The following is an 18,210-nucleotide window of genomic DNA, read 5'->3' as shown; positions in this document are numbered from 1 at the left end:
AATCCTGAACAGACCGAACATAACTGGACAACCTGATTTGGTGAAACAGTTCCGCCTTCCTGCCATGGAGCATGTTCTGCTTGTTCAGTCGAACAGCCCGGTCTGCTCGAGGAGCAGTTCCACGCAGTGAATTGTCTAGTTTAATTGGTGGCTTTAATAGGCCAGACATGCAATTAATTTAAAATAGTAAGAGAAAAGGAACACATAGCCACACATGGTAAAATGCATGAGACTTTATAGAAGTTGTTTAAGATGCCTAATTTAAGCACAAAGTGGTCTAACATTTTCACACATGAGTGCCTATTGTTTCTATATCACTGATTACTAACCATATTTTTGGTCTCATTTACAAATGTAGTCATGAGATCACGCTGTCATGCAAAAAGGTTAAATTGATTTTTATACAATACAGGCCTTCCATGAATGAAGTAAATGAAGTAAAATAATGAAAAGCAGCACATTTCTGCTATTTAATGAATATCATGTCTCTTCGATGAACCTTCACGCATTCATCCGCCTTCAAGATGCCATTTAGGTGATGCAAACCCCCCTTAAACAGCAGACATGGAGAAGATGACTCATGCAGCTCTGAAACGAGGTCAGAAAGCACACGCAAGGCGAATTAAAACTGCTCACAGCCCACGGGTGAAACGCTGTGACAGAGTACAGCCCGCTTTTTACAGTTTGGGGGAAAGCGATGGAAAATGTGAAAAAAAAATAAATGCAAAAAGTGATTCCAAAGTTGAGAAATATAAGTTACAGATGTAAATCATATTATGAATCAACTACAGCCAGGGGTGCAGATTTGGCGCTATGGCGTTAGATTCTAGAGCCAGGATACCTCATATAGTGCCAGCAACATTATATTCTGGCACCAGTAGACATATTTAAATATTTTTTAACCATAGATGATAATAGTTTGCCATTGGGTCTGGACTACTCACATGACCCACCCACACCCATCCACATTCACAGCAGAGAAGGTTTGTGTCATGTGAGAAGGGGGGGGGGGGGCTTGATTAGGGCAGTATTTGATCATTTAGCACCAGTAGGCTCTCTGCTGCTAAACTTTCAAAACAGTTTAGTGCCAAATGCCAAAGATTTGCACTGAACAGCTATAGCCAAAGGTTTTGCATCACCCCATATAATTAACTCATTTTGCTTCATAAAGTCGAATGAAATCTTCTGAATAATTTTACTTTAACATATTGAATTGCATTTCGCTTGGTAGTTTTCCATATACTTAATGGAAAACTGACAAAATGGAAAAATGTGATTTCGAAATCTAACATGAAATACTGTACCCTGATGTGTTTGAGTGCTGAAACGGGAATGTGTGACTTGGGTCATTGTTTAACAGCTCACATCAAGCACATAACTGCTGGCCATTCCTATGCAACGGTTTCCACTGGTTTCCACTGGGGCCTTTCCCATGGACCACAACCAGCATGGGGCAGCAAACATAGATATGACTACAAAGTGCATTGTTATCAAGCCACCTGAACATGGCGAGCCTGTGCTGTGAAGCAGCTCCCAGCTCTGATCTCCTGGATCCCTGCCTGTAACTCTGATCGCTCGTCTGGTTTGGCTGCAGGAATCTGCAATACGGAGAATCGTACATACTGAAATGCATGTAAACAAATAAGAGTTGGTTTTGTCTCTCTCTGACCAGTAGAGATCTAGTTTCACAGCTGTCCCTGAAGAATCTCACAGCTGTGGCTATCACACATAAAAATCAGGCGCTGCAGACAACAGGTCAGACATGCACAGCTCTGTGTATAGAATTCGCTTGTATACTTGCGACTGCACCCTCCTTATAGAAGTTTCCCATAGTTACAGTATAGCAAAGTGCAAAAAAGCACAGTGAAAGCATTGTAAAGAATAGGTAAGCATTGCTAAACAATAGGGAGGTATGGTATACCACATTAATCAAGCATGGCAAACCATGGTAAAACTATCTAGTAAACACATAGTACAGTATAACCATGGGGAAATAATTGGAAAACTACACAAACTGTGTGGTGCATAATGTATTAGTTCATTGTCATTTTTTAAATGAAATATAACAGAGAATATAGTAATGATTATAAAATGCTTTAACCTGTATTCATGACTTTTAGGGGCTTGTTAAGTGATTGATGTTAAGGGTGCTCTATGCACTGTGTTCACCCTTATAAAAGTTTACTGCAGTATTTTTGCATGGTATTTTTGTACTTTTTCAATGCTTTTCCCATGGTTTACTATGCATTTACCATAGCTTACCCTGGTTTGCCATGTTTAATAACATGCTTTAGCATACCTTTCTATTCTTTACAATGCTTGCCTATGCTTCACCATGCTTTCACTAGGCTTTATCACACTTTGTTATGCTTTCACTATGGGAAACTTTTATCAGGACAGGTTCCCCTGGAAGTGTGGGTTCTGGTGATCCCACTCTAGAAAAATGAATATGAATATCCACATTTAAAAAAAAAAAACTTCTTTAAACCAAGTTAAAATGCTTTGTAAATATAGCCCTTTATCATGTTTAAAGCTTCTCAGATGATCTGCTGGGACATGCTTCATTTGCACATTCTGCTTATTTCTAATCTTCTTCGTCAGGCTTTGCAAAGGGGAAGAAAACCACTTGAATCAACCCTATTGCTACTGACCGAGGTTAAGGATCAAAGACATAGCGAAAACAGTGCGCTGAGAAATTGACTTCCATCATTCTTCTCTCAATGTAAAACCTTGTGATATCCATTAAGCAAAGAGGTGGCTCTGGCAGGGAACTCGCTTTATCCTTAGATCAGATCATGTAAACATCAAACATATTTTAGGCACTTCCAAAACCAGATCAAATCATCAATCGAATAGCTAGTATCTTATTTGTCCTTCGATAAACAATATGTCCAATGATCAGCAAGAAAGGGATTTATATTGTACCTCAATCCATTACGCCCCCGCTGTGTGTCAGATTTCACCTCCTTCCCAGCCTCCACTTGGTTTTTGGCTTTGTCTACCACGAGGGCAGTTATCCTGCCCCCCTGCCCATGGCTTCCCTATGGTCAGCCGCTTCCCTATGGTCAGCTAAAGGCCAAAGAATGCAATGTAAAATATGTACAGTATAATGTAGTAGTGTTGTCTAGTCTATGTTTTAATCAACAATATTTTCCCGACTGAAATATTGATAGTCAACAGTTAATCTAACACATCTAGCTGTTTATTTTGCAAACTCAATGCAAGCTTACGTCAAACTAAAGATATGAAAAAAAAAATTGGATGTTGTAAAGGACCTACTGGGAGCATTTCTATGAATTTACTGAACATGATTTACACTTTGCTGACTTTTAAAGCGTATACTTCCTTTCTAGCTTTATTAAACAGAATGGGTTTCATTTGGATCCCTGCCCTGGTCTCTAAGCTTTCTTTATTACTCATTGTCTGCTTGAATATTTTATCACAGTTCAGTTCGGTTGTGTTTGTGATGGACACGATGTGTGTAAGTTACCTGAGCACACCTGAATGTAATCTTTTTTTTTTTTTTTTTTTTTTTTTTTAATTTAGTCGTTGCCAATTATTTTTATTATTTTCTCCCAATTTGGAAATGGCCAATTATTTTTAGGCTTAGCTCACCGCTACCACCCCTGCGCTGACTCGGGAGGGCAAAGACGAACCCACACTGCCCTCCGAAGCGTGTGCCGTCAGCCGACCGCTTTTTTCACACTGCAGACTCACTGTGCAGCCACCTCAGAGCTACAGCGTTGGAGGACAACGCAGATCTTGGGCAACTTGCAGGCAAGCCGCAGGCACCCGGCCAGACTACAGGGTTCGCTGGTGGACTTCACTGCTCTCTCTCACCTCCCTCCTATCGACTCCTTCTCCCAACTCTCTGTAGACTCTGCTACCTCCACCCTCTTCTCCTCCCTCGACTCCCTCTGTCCCCTCACCTCCCAACCTGCTCAACCCTCCCCTCCCCAACCCTGGTTCTCCTCTGTGTTCCACTCAGCAAGAACCACACTGCGATCTGCTGAAAAGAAATGGAAGAGAACCAAACTCCCTGCTGCCCTAGACCTCTACCACTCCCTCCTCTCCTCCTTCTCCTCTACTCTCTCCTCTGCTAAATGTTCTTATTTCCAATCTATAATCCAAGCCTCCACTAACAACCCACGTAAACTATTCTCTACCTTCTCCTCCCTCCTAAACCCTCCCCCCTCCTCTATCTCCTCTGATGACGTTGCCTCTTTCTTCTTTTCTAAAATCTCAGATATTCGCAAACTCTTTAACACCTCTCCCTCCCCCCCCATCCCCTCCTACTCCAACCCTTATACCTGGCAGGGATGGGGTTAATTCCTGTCCCTGCCAAAAACATTTGAGAATATGGCTGCTCCTTAATTTAATAATTAGTGATAACTTGGAGCAGCTACATTGTATAAAAGGAGAGCTCAGGCTCCATTAGGAGAGACTACCAGGGAGCTGGAACCAAAGAGGAAAGGTACAGTGTTTTTTTTTTTTTTTAATCCGCTTCTAAACAATAGGGTTTTGTTTGACTGGGAAACAGCTTAGCTGTTCGCTATAGCTTAGACCTGCAACAGTTTAGTTAGGACTCCTGGAAGGAGTTAGGTTTTTGGTTTTGTTTATTTTTGTTTTGGAGTTTAAAATAAACATACAGGCCTGCCCTGTTTAAAATCTACCTGTGCTTGTGTGGAGTGCTGTTCCTTTTACACAAAAGGCAGGAGAAGACGGTCCTGCATGTGGCAAGATCACCCCAGGTTTGTCACACTGCCATTATGGATCCTGTTGGTGCAGATGAGCCCGGCTCTTTTGCATTGTGGTTAAGGCGCTCGCATGCGGTGCACAGTGTCGCCGGTTCGCACCCAGCCTCCGCCCTGTAACAAGCAATGACAAAACAAACAGTCAGTCTCCAGCGAAATCTAAAGAACATCTTACAGACACGCAGCTCCAGTAATACCGTGCTAGATATCATGTTCTCTGCCTTGTACCACTCTCTTACAGCAGAGGAATCTCACAAGTGGAGTCTCCAATAGAAATGTAGGAATTTGCTGCCACTCAGTAGTTGGGGTGGGTTTATAGTATTCAGACAAGTCAGGAAGGATGGACATTGCCCAGCTGCACTGGGAAAGGTAGTTTGTTTTAGTTTTTTTGTAGTAGGTTTTAGTTTTTTTAATGGGAAAGGGGTGAAGTCAACATAAATCGAGTAACCATTTCCAGTGTTTTTGCGATGTTTATTGCATATACACCAGTTTAATTTTTTTGTATTGCGGGTGTTTTATCGTTTTTTATCGGTTAAAACCGGAAATCAGAAGCCCTATTTATGACTAACACAAAACCACAAGGGACTAGTCCAAAAAATAAAATGTCTGTGTGCGTTTAATCCCCTGACCTGCCTTCTGTCACAGTTCAGCTGCCGTTATGAACCATGTCTGAATTTCACATAACCTAGTCAATTAAATTGTCATGCATAGCAATGCTCCTTGAATATCGCATACTGCTGTGGCAGTTAAAAGTGGCTGAATTAACTCAGGTAATGAGAATTTCTGGTCATGTTGTGTTGGTCACTTGAATTTCATATTTCCCCCCACATTATCTGTTGAAGTCAAGTTGACCAGTAGCCAAGCCCATTGCTACAGAGAGAGTTGTAGACTAGGATTAAATGATCAGCTTCTATATATGGTTTCTCAAATGACATAAACATGTACAGTTTTCCAGAAATGGTATTGTTCAAGGAATCCAAACTAACAATGTGGGTTTCCATGGGCTTTTAACATGAAACAGGTTTGCATTGTCTGTTAATGTAAGAATGGAAGGTTGTGCAGAAGGACCCATTACTCCTACTCAGAGACGTCGCACTGGTGTTTGTAAAGGGGGGCATTGCCTCAATGGTCCTTTTCACCTCTGGTCACATTGCTCCCCTTTACAGAGCTCTAACCATGTGCCATATAAAAATGAATTTCTGACACTAATGTTCGACCAACCAGACAGTGTTTTAATTCTTATTAAACAAGTATTTTTAATTTCTTTATTGTCTGTCCATGTACTAGTCTATTAGCGCTATCCCTGGATTTGATATGACGACAATCACTGCATAATCCCAATTAGGATCTGATTCTATGGATTTTTTTTACCTAGACTGGAAAAAATATTTAATAGGCTTTTAACAAATGTATTATTGGTACTCTGAAAACAATGTGAACAACTGTGAACTTTAAATAACAACATAAGACCAAGAAGAGGTCTTTTGGTTCAGTTTTTGACAGCATATAATTTACACCATGGTAGTATGTATTGTAAATCATATTCTGTTTTTTAACTCCTAGTATTTTAACACTTTTAACTTCACCTGGTGAACAGTCACCTGATGAGCTGAAACTAAATATTTCCAACGTCCCAATAAAAATCAATATGATTGACATTTGTTCTCCTTTAAAAAATGGTCAGAACTGTGCAGTGATTGTGTGGTGTACAGTACACTAGCATCCAAGAATGATACAATCATATTATGTAATGGTATGGTAACAGATAACCAGGTAGGCAGGCAATTCTACCTGCGTTGAGTAATACATGCTGTTGTGTGATGCTTTTCAGAGTTTAACTGCCATGTCTCAGGATCCGCTTCACTCTCATGCAGCAGAAAGAGAACCAGGCATAACATAGGAAGGTGAATCAAGCTCCTTGTTTCCTCTTCAAGAGAGAACCAGGGCAGTCAAAGGAATGCGAATCAAGGTTCTCGTTTCGTGCTCAAGAAAAAGTCATGCGTCAGTCACTTGCACACTAGATGCGTTAATATCGTACTTCAGAATGCTGGTGTGCAGTGCAGGCTTTGTAGTAAATATACCTAGTTTCAGTATTTTAATAAAAAATAAATACAATTCTATTGTACATAGCTTTGATCACAAAAAAAATGTTAAATGTAGTATAAACTCAATGATCAGCAAATGCTGATGGAAGTTAAAATGTTTGCTAATTATGTTTCTACAAGATCTACAATAATGTTGTTATGCAAAACATAATAAAAAAAAAAATTAAAAACTTACACATGATATTACACATTACAGTTGTCATAGCATCAGAAACTATATGACCAATATTTAATTTTTCAAACACTCGCTCCTGTAATAAATATATACAAAAGTTGGGAAGCTAGCAATGAGCTACCGAAAATACTTTACAATAATGACCTTCTACTATTCTCTGTGTATGGAGCCAGAAATTCCACCACTTTCATGTACTGCCTCTCTTTTCTGACTGTTCAGCCCTGACCGCTCTTGTCCTGTCATGCTTCTTTCTCTTATATGTGTCTCCAGGTTAGGCCATTGTTTCTTTACTTCCTTGACTACAAATGAAATAAAAAGTATATGCTTGTAATAATCTATAATGCACAAAATCCAGGTGTTTATGCTATCAGTTCATAATTTCATGTTTTATAATACATATCATTCATGCCCAAGTCCACGGTAATGTCTTTCCATATGTTTTCTTTTCTTTCAAAGTTAGACTTATCATAAAGTAATTTTTGTTTGGCGACACACACAATTCGTTTTTCCATTTTGTTCAGGGAACTGCAAGAACCCATGTGTCTTCCCAGTCGTTTTTCATTGGTCAATGTCATTTTTACCGCACGTCAAATCGGATCAAAACGAACTTGTTTCGATTCCAAAACTGACGCACCAGCGTTGTACGACAATTACGGACTCAGCGTGCAAGGTGCAATAGGGAATGCACGTGATCGTTTTTTCTGTTTAGACACACGTTAAATTCGGATGCGTTATCAGATTCAGTGCGCAATGGCCTTAACCCTAACCCTTTTCTGATACAACTGTGTATTTACATATATCGTTCAAAACGATGTACACATTAAGTACATTGTAACTATGCATAATAACATTGCAATTATGTGTAAGTACACATGTAAATAGACAGTAATTAGAGACACTAAGGAATTGTAACTATGCATAATAACATTGTAATGATGTGCAAGTACACATGTATTTACTAATTAACTACTTTTTGTTAACTACTAACAAAAAAAACAAAACAATATTATATTCCCAACCCTCATGGCCATCTGGAGGCTTACAGCAATACTGAAACAGCAAGTTAAAGATTAAAGACTTGAGTCTGACCTCTTAGAGAAAATCCTTAACAGAACCACAAGATGTGGGACAAAGGAGGAAAAAGAGTTTATGACAGCATAACATCGACAGACATGTAACAGAAATTGTTCTGGTTTTAAATTACAATGTTTTGAACAGCTTTTTGTAAACTGCTTAATATGGGTTTTAATGGCATAAATAATATTTTATCTGGATGGCCAAGGCACTCTTGTAAAACAATGGGAACGGTTTGCATTGTTCCTGCTGGGTGGATTTTGCAGCTACATGATCAAAGTTAGAGCTTGAGAACACACAGACAGCCTGTTCTACAATTTAATAAAAAAAAATACAATCAAGTTATAACTCTGGCTCACACAATGGTCAAATGGAAATAGAAGTTAAATCAGCATACGCTTCTCAAATGATCACAGGCATTAGCTCCTTTGCTGGTTCCACTATCCAAGCACAAACTTAATAATAGGTCTCACAAGCGATTTGTCTGGCTGACAGCCAACAATAACGTGCTGGCTGCCCAGCTTGGCAGCCGCGGCGGTCCTGTCACTCGGTACCTATAAGCCTATCGAGATCCATACACAGGAAGACAGCTGCAGGCTTTGGCCTTGCTTCACTCAGATCTGTGCAATCCGCAATCCACAATCCCAGAGCAGCAGAAGGTGTTTTGAACTCCAACGCGTTACAATAACGGTGAGCTTTTTGCACAGCCGTAATTAAATAAATATGCACAGGATTTTCTGTGATATTGAAACAACATTTGCATTTAAGTGTGTGAATAACACCCCCAAGTAAATGAACTTGGAGTGAGATCCCGTACTGTACTGTACTGTAGCAACCTTTTCTCCAGGTTTCAAGTCCCTCTACTCCTGTAGCACTGGGTGGCACACCCTCATGCAGTCTTACCAGTGAGAATTTATTTTTTCTTTTTTTGAAGTCTTGTCAGTATATGCCCTATTAAAGTATCTGAACATTTAAAAGAGCATTGCTGGATGAAAAGACTTGCATGAGTCAGTTCATCTTGAGGGACTGCGGGGAGAAACAGGACAGGGTGTACAATAAGGATGTTTCTAACGGGCAGAGCGTGTCCAAATGGAAAGCCTCTGTTGTCACAGCACCATATAAACATCCTTCTTTTTTTCCAGGCACTCTCTAATCCTGAATCCAGTCAAGCTGGAGCTGCAGAGGTTGGTGAAAACTTGCCAGAGCCAAAAAACAAAAAAACAGCACAGGTATGTAATTTTATGTATTTTCTTTCGGTTGAATCTACCCCATAGTTGTTCCGTCGGCACCTAGTGAGAATGACAGCATCGCTTTCATTAAAAAGAAGAGAAGGACTAGGCCTGGAGGGCTCCCAAGTGGCGCATCCAGTAAAAGCACTTGCTAGAGTGCAGGATGCGCTCTATAGCCTGGACGTCGCCGGTTCGAGTCCAGGCTATTCCACAGCTGACCGTGGACGGGAGCTCCCAGGGGGCGGCGCTCAATTGGCCGAGCGTCGTCTGGGGGGAGGGAGGGTTAGGTCGGCCAGGGTGTCCTTGGCTCACCGCACACCAGCGACCCCTGTAGTCTGGCCGGGCGCCTGCGGGCTTGCCTGTAAGCTGCCCAGAGCTGCGTTGTCCTCCGACGCTGTAGTTCTGAGGCGGCTTCACAGTGAGTCTGCAGAGTGTAAAGAAGCGGACGGCTGACGGCACACGCTTCGGAGGACAGCGTGTGTTCATCTTCGCCCCTCCCGAGTCAGCGCAGGGGTGGTAGCGGTGAGCTGAGCCTAAAAATAATTGGGCATTTCAAATTGGGGAGAAAATAATAAAAACTAATTGGCAACGACTAAATTAAAATAAATAAATAAATAAATAAAAAATAAGAAGAGACGGACTAGGCCTTTCTGGAGGGAAGTGTGGTTGCTGAAAGCGAGACAGTGAGAAAGTAGACGCTCCAAGCATCCTTTAAGAAAGACCCCTTTTTGCTTCCTGAGAGGGTAAAAATAGCGCAGCCGCGGTCTGTGCGGCTAATTGGAATAATATTTGTTGTACTTTTAAGCTTCCCTTTCAACATTTCCAGCAGTAGAACAACACCTATTATTTTGAGTCTTCACAAAGCCCACAATCATTTCCTCATCTAGGACAAGGCCTGCAAGTGGACGGCCCGTTAACAAGGAACCCAAGCATGGAAAATATCAATCATCACTGCAGAAGGGATAGCGCCAAGCAGTCTCCAACATGTGCTTTCCAGATTTATTAATCTTTTTGTTGTTTTAAAACAACCATAAATGAATAACTGTTGGTTACATTTTTTTTAAATTTTTTCAAAAACCCAGAGTGTAATTGCCCATTCCCTGTGCCTTTAGATAAACAGTAATTACAGTATTTATTCATTATGAAAATATTTGTAGATGTGTGGCAACTCCAACTTGGTGATATCAGCTTGTGATCCCATTGTACATGGCAGGTTGTGAATGGGTTTCCACTGTGTAGAATGGGGTTGGCGTATGTTTTTGCTCATTGTTTGACATACCTTTGTCAAGTGAAAGTGTGTTTGAAAACAAACAGTGGCGGTACTTCTAGGATATTGATGTCATGGTAACTACACTCACTTATTTATATTTAAATATATTATTATTTAAATATAACATGTGTTTGTGATGTAATTTACTACATAGATAATGATGTAACAGTCTACTAAGCCTTTTTATTTCAACCTTCAGGCATCATGGCATTGAGTCTATTTATCCATTTATTTTCCTTTATTCTTCTGTATTGTACATTATCTAATTTTAATTCTTCTAAAACTACACAGCGTAGGTCATTCATGTTATGTTAATTTTTTGTAAAGTGTTGCACTATTGGTTCATTTAATTTCTTATGTTTCTTTTTAATTTCTTATATGCATATACTGTGTATATATATATATATATATATATATATATATATATATATATATATATATATATTTGTTCTTTTTCAAAAAGTAATAAAAGCCATTATATTGCTTTGAAAGCAGCCAGAGACCGCATGGCAGCAGGGTCAGGGAGGTGTGGCCCATGTGTCTGCCTGTGTTTTACAGCAAGTTTAATTTGCAAAATAAATATAAGTTTAGGTTTTTCTTTTATTTTGGCTAGGGTTTCAATGGTTAACATCAGGGCTGGAAATTGATATATATTTTATGAGCTTCACGTTTAGAGAAAAGAAACAGGGAGTTAAAGACAACGAGAGCGTTATATGAGCTGCAATGGGATGTACAGCATCTCCCAGAGCATGTAGTTTAAATACTGATGTGCTCAGTCTGTGTGTACTACTTGCTTGTACTATATACTGCTGTTACCCTTTAAGCAGAGTTGGAAATGCACTTTGTGTGTGAGTGACTATTATTTAGCTTGACTGGGTTAGAATACCCAGCAGCTCTAAGATTTACAGTTGTTCTTTAATTCCAAAAGGGTAACACAGCCATTTCTCAGCCACAGGATTGCCAGTTTGAGCTCTGCTTTGAACACAGCGTGGGTTGGCATTTGGATGGCAGGAGCAATATATCATGTGTTCTTTAACTGTAAACCTCAAACTACTATGAACCACATATATAGCTCTGCTTTTCAAGAGTTCAGATATTTCATTGTGTGTTGCCTGAGAACTTTCACACTGAATGTCTTGAGACCTATAACTCAACAATCTGTCATTGACCAAGAGTTCAGCTCCAATCCATGTTATATTCGAAGGAACCCAGCAGGCATTCCTCACTTGCTGTTTTTTGTTGGTGAGATCTCTGCTCATCCTCTATTCTTGGTTTTCACAGGAACCTGTTTTAAAGGGGAGAAGGGATTGCTCTGATGCACTGTTCTTGGAGCAAGGATCTATGAAACTCTTTGTAAACTGTATGGATTGTTGGCTGGGCACCCTATTGGATCTGAGGATGGTGAGCTATGAAAGGAATTGAACGTGCTGTCACTGACTGACCAGTGAGCCAGTTCATTAACAATCCACTGCTATTGTGCTGAACACTGAGGAGAAGCGGAGTTATACTGAAAAGGAGTCAGTTCAGTACTGATATGAAAGTGTCCAAATGGGTACAACCTGATAAAGCCATACACAGTATTTTATCAGGCAACAATGTTTTAAAGCAGAATAACAACCTTAAACCAGGTTAAATTAATGGGGAAAAAAACCTCCAAGCGAGAAGGTACCTGGCAGTTCACACTCCATATTTACACGTGCTCATTTATTATTTGTTTATTTAGCAGACGCCTTTATCCAAAGCGACTTACAGAGACTAGGGTATGTGAACTATGCATCAGCTGCAGAGTCACTTACAACCACCTCTCACCCGAAAGACGGAGCACAAGGAGGTTAAGCGATTTGCTCAGGGTCACATAATCTATTGTGTCATGACATATTTCAAACCCACACTGATACTCCTCCTTTAGAACCGTGAGTATAGCACTGGAAAGTTCGGATTTCAGAGATTCTGATGCTAATTCAGTAGTGATGGGCAGGTATAATGGTATGAGTGTGAGGAAAGAGAACCCTGGTATAATGTAACCTGCTTGACACAAGATACAGCATTTCTAGCAAGCTATGAATTTGTTTTCTGACAATCTGTGTCTCCAGAACAGGTTTGTAAGCACCCCCTTAATTAGTCTATTTCCCCTCATTTCTCTTTTCTCTGTAATTATACGTCTAATTAGAATTATTTTTTAATTAGTTGCATTCTTGGCATCTTGCTTTTGTGGTTACAATGTAGTGTAATATATCTCCGCCGACAAACTAGTTTCACGAACGCAGCTGGTGAAAACAGAAAACAACACTCATTTTATCAGATCCACATTTAAAGGTTAAGATTCGAATCTCCTTGGTTTTGCTTCACTGTCACTTTTCCCACTGAGTTCAAGTGGACACCTGCAGGGATGGCCTTTGTCCTCCAGGGGCTCGAAGTTTGCCGGCAGCCTCTCCCGGGCTCCTGGGTGTAAAAGAGTCGATCAACTTGATCATGGGATCGGAGGAAATCCATTGACCTTCACTTCTCCTCAGCTGTTTTGGTGCCCACTAAAATAAAAAGCAAAATGAATAAATAAAAAGGAAGGGGTATGAGCACTCGTGTTTTTCATATATTTTGGCGACGCAAAATCATCTATTTAGTGAGAAGCTTGCTTTGAAACGCAGCGATTTTCTGGGCTGCCTGTTTTATTTTTTTAAAGAGAAGTCTGTGCCATTTGAATGGGAAGATTTAAAATGGGCTAAACTGGAGAATCTCAGGTGCTAAGTGAGAGGATTGCTCTTTGGTAGTGCTTGAGGTTTGTATTTGAGATTATTTAAAAACATATCATGCAAGCTTCAATACTATTCTTAATCTTAACTCCTTAGTTTGTAATTGCCCATGGACATGCAATACATTTCAAAGCAGCTTGAAGCAAAACTTGTCCAGGATTTGGTTTATGTTGAGAATGCTTGGGCAATGCCTGGCTTGTACAGCTAATTGGTGGTAATAATACAATGCCACAAATGTTTGATTCATAATTATATTTGTATAAATTTGTATATATCTACGTATTGTTTCCCAGGTCCCTCATGCAAACAAGCGGTCTCTGCCAACTTAACGAGGTTTCCCTGGTGTGTGTAAAATTTTAAAACAAAAAATAAAATAAGTAAAAAGATATTCCTTGTTGTTTTACTATTGTAAACGAAGTCATGGTCTCAACGGGTATAATATATGAATAATTCACTTTTCAGGAAGTTTTGTTTCTTCGAATAGCAGTCATCCCCTTTTAAATTCATACACCTATAGCTTTACAAATCAGGGCTGTTAAACTTTTGTTTTTGTAGGCAAGGAGTAACAGAATACGTGAGCGACTAATGGCTCGGGGAAGTTTGGCATGTTCACATTTCTTTTCCAATATTTCTGCTCTTTGCAGTTATTCATTTTTCACTTCTTTCCAGTCTGACTCCTCCAGAGCCTTTATTGCTCCAGCTTCTGATTACGCTATCATTTTGATTTAACCTGTCTTTCCTCTTTCAATGTTGTAGTAATATTAGAACTGTTCAGCAATCAAGGACACGGTAATGGAAAATTAGGACAATAGGACAATCAAATAGTCAAATCTAAAATATGCTAAGATTTAGTTCATCACTGTTCGTCCGGTTCTCTCCCTCCAAAGTCCTTTTTATAATGCAGGGTCCACACCAAGTACAGTCTTACCTGTGCATTTTCCAGCCTCTTAATAACCTCCCCTGATGTATATACTTTTGTCAAATGGACTGGGTGAGGCGTTGGGCCCTAGTCTACATTGATTCTCAAGACTAATTGAAGTTTCCTTATTTTGTGCCTTGAATGATCTAATTCTCAAAATAAACCCCTTTTGAATGATACTGTTTATTCTGTGTCTTTCAACGCTGAGTCGATGTACATTCTCAGCCCCTGTGCTGTGTTTCAGCAGAGCCAAGCGAAGGCCATGATGAACATGGGAGAGTTGTGTTTGGTTTGGCAGGGCCCAGCATGGCACAAGAGGAGTCTAAATATCATGACAGGCATGATGTATGTAGGTCTGGCATGGCATCAAGGAGGGCAGATGAAGTGGCCTTTGGCACATCAGCACCTGTGTCGTAACTAGTGGAAAACGTTCCATTTTAAACTAGCAATTGGCCGAGTATTTCTTTGCAGGGGTGGCCCTTTCATTTGCCTCCAAGAAATGTATATTATGATGAATGTCATGTAATTTTAATTGGATGAGTCATGATAACCCCCCACCCCCCCCTCCACCCTCCCCTCCACCCTCCCCCGAGTCTTTGTGGGATGCAAACTCAGTAATTCCCTTTACTTCATCTCCTTCCACTGTGCGTTAATCAAAAGAAAATCAAAGCCGTCTTGACAAGTCAACGCTGCCATTCCACTTTCTTCCTCTTTACACTGGCACTCGGAGTTTCCAGACTTCAATCACAACAGTGTGTGATTCATCCCATCGAGGAGCATGAAACATGGAACTGGAGATATCCCTCCCAGTAACAGGGTGTACTGTCTGCAAACACAGTTTATATAAGACTTTGGGGAGAGTTCACTTTAGAAAGGTGCTATTTGTGTAATACTGAAACAGTGGCCATTCCTTACATCACTAATGGCATTGGGATTATCCATGGCTTAAAGTTGTTCCAATACTCTTTCACTACCAGGCCTTCCACCCTGTAACAGGGCTGTCCACAAAATGGGGGTGACATGAACTGCCAAACTTAAAGTTTCTAAGGGGAGCCTAGAAATAACCATTGGTGCCCATGGCCCACTACCACCGCCGGCTTTCCCATGACAACAGTAATGAAATATTCCATTAGCAAGCTTTAACTATGGGAGGGATGACCCATGAAATAAAAATTACACAGGACCAATGGGGTTCAGTGGAGCCAGGCTCAGTCTGAGACTTAGACCGGGAAGGGGATTTTAGCGTTCATCATTAAAGAACCTAGTAGGCTTTTGATACGTTCCTCATGAAACATACTGTATATGGAAGCACCTGCCAAGTGCCATTTTGGATTAAACCGCTGGCATGTGGTTGAAGGGCTTTTCCAGGCTGGTGGTTGATCCAATATATCTATAAAAAAAACTTCTTGAACCTATCAATAACCTTTCCTTTCTATAATCTGGTGGTTAAACAAAGCCAGGCTTGAGAGAAAAGAGAGATATTCTCCTTTTAAATACCAATCACCACCATGCTATAAAAATTATAAGCTGCTGCACGACTTCCAACATCTTTCCAAGACAACTGAAGAAGCTGGAAGTGATCCTGAACTTGGCTGCAGATTCCAGACGGAAACACAGACCCACGGCTTGACCTGGCCGTGAACGCTTAGCAATTCATCTGGTTTTGTTTGTTTTCCAGTTTAATGTACCAAGATGAAAACAGGAGGTTTTTCAGAGTAGGTTTGGACAATGCCCGGTGCTATTGTTTCAGAGTAGGTTTGGACAATGCCGGGTGTTATTGTTTCAGAGTAGGTTTGGACAATGCCGGGTGCTATTGTTTCAGAGTAGGTTTGGACAATGCCCTGTGCTATTGTTTCAGAGTAGGTTTGGACAATGCCCGGTGCTATTGTTTCAGAGTAGGTTTGGACAATGCCGGGTGCTTTTGTTGGAGCACAGGGAGGTCATATCGGTAGCCTGCAAGTAATTTGTTTATAAAGAAGACAAAACTTCGCTGCTCAAAAAGGAGGCTCGAAAAGGGGGTTATATTAGGGTTTTTATAAGGCACTATTTTATTCCTAAATGAAAAAAACACCTGAGCAAGTTATATAAATGCATCGGGTATTTAATTAAAGGCATTGAGTATAATTAGGTTGTTTGTTTTATTTCTTTTACTTAAAAAATTGTGTTTTTGAAAATATTTAGCTATTTACATTTCTAAATATGAGGTCAAAGGGCACTCGTATCAAAATATTAGACCACTTTGAGCTTTAATTAGGCATCATAAACAACTTCCAAAAAGTCTCCTGCATTTTACCATTTGTGACTGTGTTCATTTTTCTTAATATTTTAAATTAATTGCATGTGTGGCCTATTAAAGTCACTAATTTGGATGTTTTGACAATTTTCCTAGATTTTCAGTTCCAGTGGTTTGATTTCATATGCACAACAAATTCAACTCCAGAAGCAATGGGGTGTTGTACTTCAATAGTACTATATATAACTCTCAGGCTCTCAGAGTGGCTGTTCTCTCACGTGTTGTTGTACTGGGTACACTGATACCGAGGATAGCACATGCAGCACAGCAATAACTTACATTGGTGTTCGCTGTAATGTACTTAACTCTATAACATACACAAAGCATTGAGAATACGAGCAGGAAGTGCTGCAGCCTGGACGCTGTAGAAATTCCACTCCGTCATCCAGTAAAAGACACTCTGACTTTAGTCAATGCCACCACACCATTTAAATAAGCTGAGAAGGAACCTGACCTGATATAGTTAACTACACTTTTAGTCATGAATTGTAAGACGTTTGCAAGAAAGCTTATTGTCATTTCCACTGCAGCAGCAGACGAATGATGGGAGACACCTCAGACCGACTGCAGCAGTGGGAACTTTTCCTCCAAGAGCCATTTGTTCTGCCAAGACACACAGCAAGGAACACAACCTTCACCAAATAAAGGAGTCAACAACCCCTCTTGTAAGTCAAATCGTCAAAGGTTTCTGCAGCATTCGCTTTTATAGAATTAATCAGGGGGGCAAAAAAGTGTTTAATAAGTTGTGTTGTTTCCATTATAATTGAATAATCAGAACAACACCTTTTGACATTAGTATTATTAGTAGCAGTAGTAGTGGAGTAGATGCAGCAGTTTTCCTTTAAAACAGTAATGGCTATGAAACCTTAAATTAACCAAAACCAGGCATTAAGGTGTCCCCAGGGTCTCTCCTAGTAAAGGCAGAACTGTGTGCATGGAGGGTGAGTCATACGATCAGGAACTCACTGGAACGAAACCTGGTCACACAGAGCTCACAAACTTTGCTGAAGGCTGGGAGCGTTGCATTGGCATTTGCGCTCCCATGGTTTGAGCGGACAAAACGCCAGGGCACAGATTACCTCACCATGATCCAGCGACTACTTGCTGGTCACGCACGCATGAGTTTCAGTTTCTCAGCAACATAAACTTTTTGTCATCGTCACTGGACAGCACCACAGATCAAAGTCTTCTTGTAAATCCAACAGAAAGAGGTTCAGCACAGTAGCTAGCTGGCCCCATTTGTTAATGCCCAAGGGTTGGGCAAGTTAGCCCCAGTTGTAACATTACAAGGTACTGTACTGTGAGGAGGGTTAAAGATGTGTTCTTCAGCACTGTTCAGTCTTCGGATCCTTGTGGAAACTCAGAGGGGTGTTTGTGGTTTCTATGGCGTTAGTAAAGGCATTTTATTGGTCCACCACAGCTTTATTACCTCAATGACTCACAGGCCATGACAGACCAAAGCCCTGCACTGTGCATTTCAATGAGAGGATTTTCACATTGTACACAAGCTCCTTATAAATCACATTATGAGGAGTGTGTGTGTGTATATATATATATATATATATATATATATATATATATATATATATATAAACTAGTACACAGAATATTTACACAGCCAGCGGAGGAACCTATGATTTG

At 40.3% G+C, this 18,210-nt stretch overlaps 1 long non-coding RNA gene across 1 annotated transcript; it reads left to right on the top strand.

The window, feature by feature from the left end:
* Nucleotides 1-4,392: 4,392 nt before the first annotated feature.
* LOC131737249 (uncharacterized) lies at nt 4,393-13,673 on the top strand. Its single transcript, XR_009328823.1, has 3 exons — nt 4,393-4,474; nt 9,251-9,337; nt 11,889-13,673. It is a non-coding gene; the product is annotated as an uncharacterized LOC131737249 (long non-coding RNA).
* Nucleotides 13,674-18,210: the final 4,537 nt, after the last annotated feature.

This window comes from Acipenser ruthenus, chromosome 6, assembly GCF_902713425.1.
Source record: "Acipenser ruthenus chromosome 6, fAciRut3.2 maternal haplotype, whole genome shotgun sequence".
NCBI lineage: Eukaryota > Metazoa > Chordata > Actinopteri > Acipenseriformes > Acipenseridae > Acipenser > Acipenser ruthenus.
The sequence above is the reverse complement of the archived record's forward strand: the minus strand, read 5'-3'. Positions and strand labels throughout refer to the sequence as shown.